The sequence below is a fragment of the Lontra canadensis genome, unplaced genomic scaffold (genome assembly GCF_010015895.1).
Source record: "Lontra canadensis isolate GAN:19392208 unplaced genomic scaffold, GSC_riverotter_1.0 scaffold60, whole genome shotgun sequence".
Taxonomy (NCBI): domain Eukaryota; kingdom Metazoa; phylum Chordata; class Mammalia; order Carnivora; family Mustelidae; genus Lontra; species Lontra canadensis.
Window position 1 is genome coordinate 4032916 of NW_022631054.1, and position 14142 is coordinate 4047057.

Here is a 14142-nt window from a genome sequence, read left to right on the forward strand (position 1 = left end):
TTTATTTATTTGAGAGAGAGGCAGTGAGAGAGAGCATGAGCGAGGAGAAGGTCAGAGGGAGAAACGGACTCCCCATGGAGCTGGGAGCCCGATGCGGGACACAGACACTGGTCTTAACCACTGTGTTTTCACATCAGGATCCATCCTTCCACAGCTGTGGCTTTTTGTGCACAGCATGACAAAAATTAAGACCGAGATTGCTGGGCTGGCAGAATGTTCTGGAGGTCTTACCGACAGGTAGCGTATTCCACGGGATGAGGGTCAGCAAAGTCTTGGGTCCAGCCTGACTCTGAGAGAAAGATTTCCTCTTAGCCTCTATAAGCCCTAAAGAGACAGTAACGTCCGTATCTCCTTCTAGCAATTTCATCTCCATTTTCATATGAGACCTGGGCCTTGGCAGGAGAGGAAATTTGTGGCTGTGACTTTTGCTTTTTGTCCTGGAGGCTCTTTGCCCCGCCTTTAATCTTCCAAAGAGGCCATCCGTTGACCCCTTGCTGCCCTCAGCCAAACTTGAGAATTCCCGAGATTCTAGACTGCAGACCAGACAGATGGCAGTGGACATTTCTACCTTTCCCACCTGAACACGTGTTCGTCATCAGACCCTGTCTGGATGCCTCTGGGTGTAACAGAGGTGTGCGTTCTGGCCAATTTCGTCAGGAAGAAAAAGAACAAAGGCAAAAACCATTATGCAGAGATGATCGTTTAACACCCGTGCTGGCTTTTCCGGGGAAGGGAATGGGGGAGGGAGCCAAGTTTCAAAGTGTCTGCCCACGCCTGGGTCGCTGCTAATTTCATTTTAATATTAGACCATTGTACGATGAATAATTATATACCTCCAGAGAATGAAAGAAAGATGGAAAGAAGGTGCATACAGGGAGGCATAGAGCACATGGGTCAGAAGCGAGGGTTGGGCTCTTCTGCTTTTTAGGGGGGTGCCCATGCAGAGCTTTCTTAGCGACTCTGCCTCAGTTTCCTCGTCTGTAAGACAAGAATAGCACTTACTTTACAGGGCATTTGTAAGAAATTAGATTCTGCATATAAGGTACTAAGTCTCTATACTTCAATATATGAGTTTTGGGGTGGCCCCGTTCAGCCCATAACACTGGGAGAGAAAGATTCTCCAGCACAGTTTTCTGTGACCAGAGCACCCTGGCCTGACTGTGCTCCAGTGCCCTCCTCCGTAAAATGGGGATAAACTGTACCGACCTTGTAACTGTTCTGAGAATTAAATCAGCTAATCTCCGGAAGTGTTTAGGGGTCTGGCACACAGTCCGTGCTCCATGAACACTGGCTGGTTTTGTGATCATTTGTGAATCTGTATTATTGACAGGTTTACACTTGCTGCGTTTCAGGTGATGCTGCTCCCACAGTGATGGTCTCGATGTCCTAGCAGCCGGGACAGTGGACCACAGTGCAAACCTCCAGTGCGGGCTTCCTGCTCAGCACCCGTAGGCTTAGAAAACTCTGTCCCTGAGATCTGACCTTGAACCCCAGAGCTCCGTTGCTGAGCAGGAATTCTCTCTGTAACCCCCAGACAAGAATAGCAGGTTGTTTTTTGTTTTGTTTTGTTTTTTCACACCTCTGGGGATGGGGAGCTCACTGCATCCCAAGACAACCTTGATAGAAAGTTCTTTCTGGCAGCATGTCATTCTGCCTCTGCCTCCTCCTTCTGCCATCTGTGGCCACCCAGCAACCCTGGTCCCATTTCTCAACGGTTTCCCTTGGAGCCGCAAGCCTCCAGTATTTCTTTTGTCACGTGAATTGTGGCCCAGCCAGACCTTCAGCCTAGACAAGCGAGGCAGACTTTTACAGAAAAATGTTAACAGCGCTCTTATTTTTCTTGATTTAAAAATGTAATACATGGTCATTAAGAAAGTTCAGACATTACAGGAAAATACGAAGAAGAAAGTAAAACCACCTATCACCCCAGCAACTAAAGATAACCAGTGTTAACATTCTCTAATTTAATTTTTGAATAGGCAATACATTCACAGGGTTCAAAATTAAAAATCATAAAAGGGTATTATTCAGGGAAAAATTTCCCTCCCACACCCCTGTCTTGTAGCCTTAGTTCTCTCCACAGACTAAAAAAGTTATTAATTTCTTTTGGATATTTCCAGAGATATATTAAGATATATAAGGTTATTTTAAGATCTTTTAAGATATTGTGAGGCAATCGGAAAGGGTTTTAAAGGATATTTTTAAGCCACGGGAGGACACGCACGCATACATACACACACACACACGCACACACACACACACACACACACACACACACACACACAAACATACACACGTTTTCCTTCCCACACTCCGTTTTTATTCACGGCTTTGTGTGCTAAGCAGCAGATCGAGGTGAAACTCTCTTCCTGTTGGCTTTCAGAGAGCAGATCTCTCCCCTTTCCCTGTTACACGTTGTCTTCTGGGCCCGAATGCACTGCTTTGGACTGGCCGGGTGGGTTTTCATTCCTCTCTCGGTCCTTCCGGCTTTCTTTTGTGTTGTCATTTTCGGATGTACTTGTAATGACCCTCTCCAATGCCGTGGCCTCTGCTCCATTTAATCAATGCGCCCCACGGCTTCAGTCAGCATGTGCCCGTTATTTTATCCAGCCCGCATTTGACAGAAATCGACGTGGCTCGGGAGGCCATCGGATGGGTTTCTGAAGATCCTTCGTGCCCTTCCCACTCATCCTTCCAGAAACTCAATTCTGCATGGCAGTTCACAGGTGGAATTTTTCAGTGAACTGTTGTTGGCTCCTGGGGACTTCCCTTTTCCTCCTGAAAAGTTAACAAATGACCCGGAGTGCTGAGTGCTTTTCACCTGCCACGCATGGTTATTTCGCACACCTGAGGTCATACCCTCACCAGCCCTATTTCTGAGACAGTCTCAGAGAGTGAATCACTTGCCTGAGGCCACCCAGCTTGTGGGTGGCAGAGCCATGCCTGGATCCCACCCCCTAGCTTCCACCAGATCCCACCCCTTCTTGGCCACTCCCCTCCCGCCCCACGGTCCCCGTTAACTCTTATCTGTCAGCTGAAAAATGTGCTCCAGAGTTTTGCAGGGATCTGGTCCAAGTTTCTGCCCCTGCACCACCATCAATCTGTTAGGCCCACTTGACTCAGGGGTCCAGGCTTCTCCATGGGGTCTCCTCTTCATGCAGCTGCAGTGGGGGCTTCATTCATCCACTGACCCGTGCTCTGCCTTTGCAGATTTCTTCCATGTGGTTTGTGGAAAGGGTTTTAATCACAGGGGCTGCAGCAGAAGGTGTGAGCCGGCCCTCCCACAGGCCACCGGAAGGGCCTGGGTGTGGTACAACAAAGGGTAATGACCAAGACCGCCTGAATTTCAGCCAGGTTCCACTCCTTACTACTGTGTAACCTTGGATGAGTTACTTAACCTGTCTGCACCTCCGTTTCCCCATCTGGGGAGACCAACAGAGAGGATGTGTGGAAAATGCTCAGTGTCAAGGAGGCGGTCAGTAAATTCCCCGTCATTATTGTGATCATCCCAACCTTATTTGTCAAACTTCGGTTACCTGGGCTCCTCTTTTACTCCTGTTTCCCCAGTCCTTCTCTGATGGTGCAGTTCGGGTTCTAGGTGGGTGGGCTGGGGCTGCAGAGAAGAATAATCTTTGTCCCGCCCTTGAGACTTCCAGTGTGTGGATGGGGCAACTGGGCCTGGGGAAGGGACCTGGGACTGACTCTGCCCATACCTTCCCCATCAGCTTCTGAGGCCCCCTCCCTGGTCCCTTCTGAGGGAGGGCCATTCCAGACATCCCCCTCCCTTCTGCCATGACTGCTCAGTCTTTCTGGTCTTTGGGTTTCTCCAATGGACATGCTGGTTTTGTGCCCTCCCTCCCTTCCTCAATCAGGGGCTCTCCTGGGAAAGGTCCATGTGTCGTCAGACTGGACTTCCCACGGCCTCGGCTCTCTCTCCCCCTTCAGACTGGGGCCCCCAATGTTGGTGTGTCTTTCCACCAAGGCCCTCCAGACTGTCTCCTTATGACTGCTGTCTTGTCCTTCTCAGAATGGGGGTACCCAAAGAGAGAGACTGTGTTTCCCCAGGCCAGGGCCTTTGTGTCTTAGGGATATGACTTAGGTCTTCCCCCCTCAGGAAGTTCCTTGGGGGTAAGAAATCTATTTCTCCTCTCACACTTGGAAACACCCAAAGATAGAGGCTATATCTCCCCGCTCAGTCTGGGGCACTCTGGGAACAAGGGCTGTGACTTCCTGCTCAGATCGGGGCTCCCCTGGGGTCAAGTTGTGTCTCCTCTCTCACACTTGGACTTTTCTGGGACAGGCCTGTTTCACCCCCCTTCAGACTGGGGTTCTCAGGCTGGACATTTGGAGCGACCCCTCCCCCCACCGCCATACCCTGGCCAGGAGTTCAGTGCCAGGAAAGTAATTGAATTCCTGTACCTTAACAAGTCAATCATGGAGTCTTAATGAGTCCTGAGTAATCTCAGACATGCGTGTTAATTAAATAGCTGTCCCGGTTCTAATCCGCTAGAAGTTAATCACTGGGGAATTAGGAAGTGTCAGCTGGGGAACTTCATTAAGGTGGTGAGGGTGGGGTCCAGCTAGGGGAGCGGGGAGCCAGGGATGGAGTTGTGTGGGGGGAGAGGGTTGACCTGTCCTGAGTGACCCATCAGAGAGTTGGGATGGGGGCACGTGGCTGGAGGGGTCCCAACCACCTCTGGGCAGCAGGGTCAGAGCACCACCACTCTCAGTCTTTGCCAGCCCCTTATACCTGGGCAGAGCCCCTCACCCCCAGCCTGGCCCTGCCTAGCCCCTGCCAGGCCTCAGGCTTCAGTCCAGGAAAACTCAGAAAGTGCCGGGCACAGAGTAGGGTTAGTGCAGGCATGCTCTGGAAACAGGTGCTCCTGATCTTTCCGCTGTTTGCCTACCCCCTCACCCTGCCTCCAGCCCCCGCCACCCTCCTCTGCACCTGGGAGGCAGAACCTGTAGGGAGGGATCTCCCGTCACCCCCCTCTGGCTTCCAGGTGGGTCTGGCCAACGGGAGGCTTCTGTAGGGGGGTGGCAGCCGATGGGCCCCTTGAGCCCTGAAAGTGCCCTGGCAAACGGTGCAGGCTTTAAACCTTCTCCCGGAGCCCTTGGAGTGAGCGGTCTGTTTCCAGCCAGAACCCTGACAGGTTTTGAACAACCACTCCACGCTCGGAATGTGGCCGCATCCCCGGTCTTGATCTCTGTGGCAGGTCAAAGAAGGTCCCACGGCACATTCTGTGCCACTCCTCCCCCTGAGAGGTGGAGTGTATTTTCTTTCCCTTTGAATTAAGTTGGCCCCTGACAGCTTTCACCAATAGCGAAAATGACGCTGTGTCACTTCCAAGGCCAAAGCTAAAGAGATCTGCCACTTGCACTTTTCTCGCTCTGCCCAGCCTCTTGGAAGCCAGGTGCGGTTTGAGAAGTCTGATTGTCCTGAGACCATATTGTGAGGAAGCCCGGGCCAGGCGCATGGAACATGTTGGGGGCACCAGATGGGCGAGTGAGACTTGGGGCTTTCCAGCCTGCTCCACGTGCCAGCAGAATGCATGTGAGCCTCTGCCCAACCCGGACGCAGCAGAAAGACCACCCCGCTGACTCCTGTCTGCGTCCCCCGCCCACAGAATTGCAGAAATAACAAACTGTTGCTGTTTTAAGCCGTTAAGTTTTGGGGTAGTTTGTTAAGTAGCAAAACCGAAATGGTTGTCAAGTGTATTGATTTCTTAGGGCTTTTGTTACAAGGGACCCCAAACGTGGTGGCTCAAAACGACAGAAATTTATTCTTTCATGGTTCTGGAGGCCAGAAGTCCCAAGTCATTAGATTAACTCTCTCTCTTCCGGCTCTCTCGGGGCTCTGGGGAGCATCTGGGACTGCATATTGTATTCTCTGCTCTTCTCCCGTCAGCTCTGAAGTCCTGCCCCCGGCCCTGAGCTGGGAGGTGACAGCTGGCTTGCTTCAGCTGGGAATTTTTTGCTGAGTTCTGGTATCTAGATGTTGAGAAGGACCCTTCCTTACTCCCAGCCGGATGGCAGAAGCGGCTGCTTCAGTGGACCCCCTCACTACCTCGAAAGCTTCTACAGTTGAGCCTGTTCTGTAGGGTTTTCCCCACTGGTTCTGGTCTACAGCCTTGACTGTATCCTTGTTTGGATTTGGTTTGTCCTGGTTGGTGGCCTCCAGAGCCATCAGCCCTGTCTCTGGGTCCCTATTGCACCCCGAGCTCTTCTTTCCTGAAGCCCGTCACAAACTCTGGGTGGGTGTAAGGTCTGGGTGTGTGCGAGGTGGCACATGTGCGAGGGGCTGAGCGATGCCAGCGGACCGGAGGGCTGTGAAGCCCTGGCCCGTGCCTTCTCCTGTCTCCCATGTCCCTCATGGCCGTGTTTGTTCCGCCCTGTCTGCCTGCCCGTAGGTCAGTGATAGGACGGCTATAAGCCAAGCTTCTATGCCGCTGACCATGGAAAACGGACACGCCAGTCCAGACCATGGCCACCTTCCTGAGCTTGGCGGGGTGCCACAGCCCCTTTGTCTCCTCCTCCCTGTTCATGCCCCTCCCTCAGCAGGTGAGTCCCTTTCTGGTGCATCCCGCTGGGTGACAAGTACAGCCCAGAGCGCCTCCCCAGTGAACGGACCTGCTGCCCAGTTGGGGGAGGGGAGGGAGACTCAGTTCTCTAATTTTTTAGAAGAAATCTGCCTTTCAAGAGGAAGTCTAGGGCAACAATAAAAGTCCAAACACCCACTGGACGTCCTAAGTTTGAATTATTTCTCTGTCTCTCTCCAGCTGTGTGATTTCAGGCAAGTTCAACCTTTCTGTTCCTCTGTTTCCACCTCTGTATCACCAGGAGAATAACAACACCTAGTTCGTAGGACTGGTGGTTTGAACTGTGCCTGGCAGGTAAGTTCTCGATCAACGTCCATCCCTATGCCTGAAGGCCAGGGCACAGGTCTGACTATGATCAGAACTGTCTCCTTTCAACCTGTTTTCCTTCCTCTTCTCTTCTTCATGCAAATATATAGTAATGATGCTTCTGTACCTTTTCTCTGCTGCCAATTGGCTGTCCAGGGGTGAAGGGAACCAGGTCCCTCTCCCTGCAGGTTTGAAGACTCCCTACAGGCAGTGGGCCATGGAGGACTAAGTGATGTGCCTGGGGTAGGCTGAGCACAGAGGCTGAGCCCAGAGGCTGGCACCTCAGCGCCACAGAGCTGAGGAACCTGAAGGTGACTCTGGACTACATGGCTTACAGAAAGCTCTGTGTGGTGAGTAGATTTTGAATTTGGCTTGCTTCTTGTTTACTTGCCCCATCCATACTGGCCTTTTTATACCCCTGCCTCAGGGCCTTTGCACATACTTATCCCACTGTCTGAACTTCTGTCCTTGATAACCACATGGCTCTCTTACTTCACTTAGATCTCTGATCAAATGTCACTTCGCAGAGGAATCTACTCTGACTAAAACAGCATTTCCCATCACTGCCTATCCCCTTCCCCCTGCTTAGTTTTTTTCCCATAGCACTTATTACTGCTTGAAAAGCTGTGTTATTATTTGTTGGTTTCTTTGTTACTTGCTCCCTTAAGATAATATAAACTCCTTGAGGGAAGGGGCTTTGTTTTGTTCACCTCGCATCCCAGTGTCTATGAGGGTGTCTGTCCCATGGTTGTTAAGTAAAGGAATGAACAGTGACTTCTTTAAGCTTCATAATAGCCCTTGGAAATAGCTACTCCTAATTATCCCCGTGTAGAGATAGGGAAACAAAGGCCCAGAGATGGTAAGTAACTTGCTCGAGGTTACAGAAATGGTAAGTGGCTTAGCTCATTCACAAACCCTGGTAGTCTCTCTCCAGAGAGTCTCACCACCTTTGTCCCCCAGTTTCCTGTTTGCACCTGACCCCCAGGCGTGGGCTGACCTCCTGCTGCTGTCTGTTGACAGGTCAGGGGCTGGCTGAATGGGCCATAGAGAGAATTTCTCATGGACACCACTCCTGTGCCTCCCGTAGATTTGCAGGAAGAATAAACTTGGTCCCTAGCCTTCCTGGGGTCCACATGGCTCTGGATGATGGAGCCCAGGATAAGCACTGGGGTGGGCTGCCCTAAAGGTCAGAGGGGACTTGTCACCAGCCCACTGCATGACTCACTTGCCTGGCCTTCCCCCTTGTCTTCATTATCCTGAGACATAATTCTTTCTCAAGAAGATCCACACTCGGGGCAAGTTACAGGCTTTGATTCAGATCTCTTTTGCCAGAGGAGACCTTCCATGACGTTGACCCCTTCCTACCCATAGCGGACTTGACTGGTGGTCATGCGTCTCAGGTTTGGACACAGGGAAGACCTCACTTTCCACCTCATATGCAGGTAGATATGGCCACGGGACAGTTCTAGCCAATGCACGGACTGGAGGTGGCATGTGTCCCTTTTGAACCGAGGCATTTAAGAACCTGGGTGCTCACGCTTCCAATTCTCTGGGGGAACCTTGGAGGTCCTGTGTTCCACATGGTAGAGCTACAAGATGGCGGGTTCTCTCTTTGTCACCCTGGGTCCCCGAAGCTCACCCGGCCGAGGCAGAGGCCCTTGTTCTGCTGGCCCAGATTGAGCCTACAATGTGGCCCGAAGTCAATCTCCTTTTTTTTTTTTTTTTTTAAGATTTTATTTATTTATTTGACAGACAGAGATCACAAGTAGGCAGAGAGGCAGGCAGAGAGAGAGGAAGGGACGCAGGCTCCCCGCTGAGCAGAGAGCCCGATGCGGGGCTCCATCCCAGGACCCTGAGACCATGACCTGAGCCGAAGGCAGAGGCTTAACCCACTGAGCCACCCAGGCACCCCAGTCTCTGTTGTTTTATGCCGCTGTGATTTGGGGTTAATTCGTTACTGCAGCTTGGCCTAACCTTTCCTGACTAATGCACCGTTTTGGCCCCATTTTGTGTATCTTCAGTATTAGGGGCTCGTAGCTCATTCACTGCCCACGGGAGCGTGAATCAGCAGCATTGTTTCTGCGAGACAATGTGGCAGTTCGTGTGTATGAAAAGCCCTGAAGAAATGTATGGTGTCTGACTCAGAAATTTCACTTCTAGGAATTTATCCTACAGCAATAATTGGACAAGTGCAGAAAGTTGTATGGATAAGGAGGATATTCATCACATAAAGTGGTGAGAATTGGATAAGACTAAATATCCCACAACAGCAAATTGGTTAAATAAATTGTGATCTGGCTCTACGATAGAACACTAGCTGCCTGTGGTGCAGATTTATTAGCATAGCAAGAGAGCCACAGTCGATCGGAGTGCCATGTGTGCATAATGTGAGCCCATCTTTGTGGGGAAAAAAATTATATATACATATATATGTGCATGAAGAAAGGCTACGTGAGAGTCCGCGAACACTTAATGGAAATTTCTGGGTGTAGGAATCCCAGGTGGTTTTATCTTTATTGTTTTTATTTGGCCTCTTTCTATTCAAATTTTTTCCCTCAGGGCTTTCGTACCACAGGTACAATTAAAAATTAAAGGGGAGGAAAAAAAAATGACTGCGCGCTCTTGGACCCGTTAACCCCAAAGGGTTGTGCTTTCCTTATCTGTGAAACAGGCGTGCCAGTACCCGCTTCGCTGGGTTTGAGGAGGATTCCGTGAGGTCACGTGTTATGAAGCTCCTGGCACCTGAGAGGCGCTCGAAATCCACGGTTTTTGTTATCAGTTATCAGTGAACTGAGGAATCTTAGGGGTTGGTTGCTTTATTAATGAATCCATCCCCCTATTAATTCAGTAAGCATGGCGTGGAGCCTGCTACTGTGTGTTTGGCTGCGTGCTGGATAAAACCAGAGGCATAATAAGAATAGTAGATATTTACATGGCCCTTAGTGGTGCCAGGCACTATTGTAAGCGCTTGGAATTTATTCACTGTTATGATCTGCACCCGGACTCTATGGGGGGGTACCATTCTTAGCCCTGTTTTATAGATGCTGAAACGAGGCACAGAAGGGTCAAGTGACCTGCCTAAAGTCACAGGCCTGGGGGTGGGGGGTGGAGTCCCAGCCAGGCTCTGAAGTCCTCTCTCAACTTCCTGCCCCGGGTTCCACCCTGCTCCCAAATTGGGAGCAGCAGGGGTGAGGTGGGAGGGGCCCACTGGGCAAGGAGAGCAGCTGAGTTGGAGCTCTCAGGGTTAATCCAGATGCCAGAGGGGGATGGGCAGGTCTAAGGGATGTCTTTTATTCTGAAGCCCCTGGCTGAGCTGAGGGACGGAGGCTTCCTGGCTCTCCGATCCCCCGGGCTCACAGGAAACTCACACTGAGGGGGGACACCCGTCCCCTGGTGAGCTGGGTGGAAGCCAGTAACGGCTCACACGTACTGTGCTCACCATGGCCCCGGGACTGGGTGAAACCCGTTCCTGCAGGCTCTGATTCAATCCTCACGCCAACTCTGAAGTAGGCGCTGCTTTATAGGATGTGCAGCCAAAGCTCAGCGAGGTGGGGTGACTTGCCCAGGGTCTCACAGCTAGTAAGTGGGCAGCCTAGATTCACACTAGGGTCCTGAAGGACAGTCTTAACCGTTTTGCTCAATATGCCGTAACGTGGGGCTCCCATGTCTCCCCGCCAATCCCTGGGAGGGTCCTGGGAGCACAGGGGAGCTGGGAGACTTCCTCACTCAGGCACAGCCCATTTTACAGGGAAGGAAGCGGAGGCAGGTGGGACTTGTCCAGGGTCCTGCCATGAGAATGGAGCGGGTGCTGGGACCCAGGCCTCTTGGCTCTGAAGCCAGAGTTCTTTCCTCTGCACCAACTATCCCCTCTGGGGTCCCACTGCCCACTGGAATTTTGAAAAGTACGAACTACTATTCTACTATGGTGAGGGGGAGACGCGAGCTGAGACTGCTGGTGGGTTGGGGTGGGGGACAGTGGCCCTTAAGCTGTTACCCGCGGGGGGGTGTCCCAGACTCCTCTGGGGCAGGAGAACATTTGACATTCCTAGAGATCCTCAAAATTTTGGGCCCTGAGTGTGGCCAAGCCCCATCTCCCAGCAGAATCTCAGGAAGACATCGTCTGTCCTCACCGTCACCACATCCTCCCTCCCATTCCCCCACCCAGTCAGCCCTCGCCTCCCCCAGGCCTGGTGAGACAAGCTCTTGCCAAGGTCCCAGTGAGCCCCCCATTGCTGATTCAGCGTTCAGTCCTCACATCTCTGTGGACCATTCTCTCTTCCCTGAAAGAAACAAGTCTCTGTGCTCAGCTTCTGCCCTTGGGCAGCACAGACCAAGGCTCTCCTTCCGCCTCCCTGGCCATCCTTCTCTGTTTCCTCTGGAGGGTCCTGCTCTTCCCAACCTCTGACCATTAGGAAGACTAACATCTGACTCTTCTCTTTTGGGAGTTGGGGTACATGTTTTTCTGGGTGCAGGGGGCTGGACCAAGTGACAGTTCAGCCTCAGGGATACTCATTAACCAAACAAACAAAAATTAATACCACCTAAATGAGAACACCTGGACAGCCACATCCCTCAACCTCCAGGAGCCCTTCTCTGCCATGTTAGGCTGCTGATGACTTTGAAGAGGGAGGAGGTAGCCATGCCCCCAAGAAATGTAGGAAGTCTCTAGAAGCCAGAAAAGGCAGGGAAATGTCCCCCCCCCCCCCCCCGAGACTCCAGGAGAAATACAGTTCTGCTGTCACCTTGATTTTAGCCTTGGACGTCTGACCTCCAGGACCATGAGAAAGTTAAGTCTGTATTGTAGTAAGCCACTAAGATTATAGTAATTTGTTATAGCGACCATCGGACATTAAAAATTTCTGCTGATATGACAGATTACGTGGGTTTATTTTTGAATGTTAAACCAACGTTGTATTCCCGGGATAACCCTCACTGGGTCATTATACAGAATCTATTTGATATATTGTCAGATTCAAGTTGCTACAATTTTGTTTAGCATTTTACTTCTGTCTTCATGAGGGATGGTGGTTTGTAGTTTTCTTACAATGTCTTTGGCTTTGTTATCAGAGTAATGCTGGCCTCCGAGAATGGGCTGGAAAGAATTCTTTCTGCTTTAATTTTCTGGAAGAGTTTTTGCCGAATTGGCATTATTATGACTTCCTTAAACATTTGCTAGATTTCTCCACTGAAATCATCTGGTCCTGCAGTTTTTTTGTTGGAAGGTTTTTAGCTACAAATTCAATTTATTTAATAGATACAGGGTTATTCAGGGGATCTGCTTTTTGAGTGAACTTTGATAGTTTATGTATCAAGAAATTTGTCCATTTCATCTAAATTGTCAAATTTATTTGTGGGAAGCTGTTTGTAATATTCCCTTATTCCTTTTAATATGTGGGGAATCTGTAGGGATGTCATTAATATGTGGGGAATCTGTAGGGAGGTGTGGAATCTGTAGGGATGTCATTTCTCCTGATACCCATAGTCTGTATTTTATCTTTTTTGCTTACTGGTCTACTCAGAGGTTTATCAATTTTATGATTTCTTTGAAGAATCACATTTTGGCTTCAGGGATTTTCTCTTTTATTTTTCTATTTTCTATTTCATTGATTTCTGCTCTAATTTCTATTATTTCCTTTCTTCTGTTTACTTTGGCCTTAATTTGCTTTTCCCACCCCAGTTTTCTTTGCCTCTTCTTTTTCAAATTGAGTTAGAATTGACGTGTAACATTATGTTGGTTTCAGGTATACAACATAATGATTCAATGTTTGTATATGTTGCCAAATGGTCACCACAATGAGTCTCGTTAACATCTATTACCATAAATAGTTACACATTTTTTCCTGTGATGAGAACTTTTAAGATTTACTCTTAGTAACTTTCAAATATGCAATGCAGTATTATTAACTATTAACCCTAACCATGCTGTACATTACATCTCTAGGACTTATTTATTTTATAGCTATATGTTTGTATCTTGACTCCTACTAGCCCATCCCTGTTTCCTTTTTTAAATTTATTTTTATTTTTTTAAGGATTTTATTTATTTGACAGACAGAGATCACAAGCAGGCAGAGAGGCAGGCAGAGAAAGAGGGAGAAGCAGGCTCCCCGCTGAGCAGAGAGCCCGATGCAGGGCTCGATCCCAGGACCCCCGGGATCATGACCTGAGCCAGAGGCAGAGGCTTTAACCCACTGAGCCACCCAGGCAGCCCCCACCCGCAGTTTCTTAAGGTAGAAGTTGAAATCAATGATTTGAGACCTTTCTTCTTTTTTAATATTGGTGTTTAGTGCTATATATTCCCTCCTAGTACTGTTGTAGTAGCATACCATGAATTTTGTTGTTTTTATTTTGTGTTGTGTTTTCATTTTCATTCAGTTCAGAATACTTTGTAATTTCCCTTTGATTTCTTCTTTGACCCATGGGTAATTAAAAAAAAATATATTTATTTATTTATTTATCTGCCAGATTGAGAGAGAGAGCACAAGCAGGGAAAGCAGCAGGTAGAGGGAGAAGCAGTCTTCCCACCAAGCAGGGAACCTAATGCAAGGTTCTATCCTAGGACCCTGGGATCATGACCTGAGCCAAAGGCAGACACTTACATGACTGAGCCACTCAGATGTCCCTGGCCCATGGGTTATTAAAAGTATGTTTTTAGTTTCCAAGTATTGGTGATTTTCCTCATATCTTTCTGTTAAAGTGTTCTAATTTACTTCCATTATGGTCAGAGAACATTCTTTGTATGACTTGGATTTTTTTTTTTTTTAAAGTTCAGTAGTTTGTGATTCTTTTTTTTTTTTAAAGATTTTATTTATTTATTTGACAGAGATCACAAGTAGGCAGAGAGGCAGGCAGAGAGAGAGGAAGGGAAGCAGGCTCCCTGCCGAGCAGAGCAGAGAGCCCGATGCGGGGCCCGATCCCAGGATCCTGGGATCATGACCTGAGCCACAGGCAGAGGCTTTAACCCACTGAGCCACCCAGGCGCCCCTGACTTGGATCTTTTAAAATTTATTCAGACTTGATTTATGGCTCTCTCTTTTAAAATATTCAATGAGTACTTAAAAATTATGTATATTCTGATGTTGAGGGAAGTGTTCTATAAATGTCGACTAGGTCAAGTTGTTTTAGAGTGTTGTTCAAATCTTCCATATCATAAGTGAGTTTCTGTCTACTTATTTTATTAATAATTGAGTGAAGAGTCTGGAAGTCATCAACCATAACTGTGGATTTGTCTACTTAT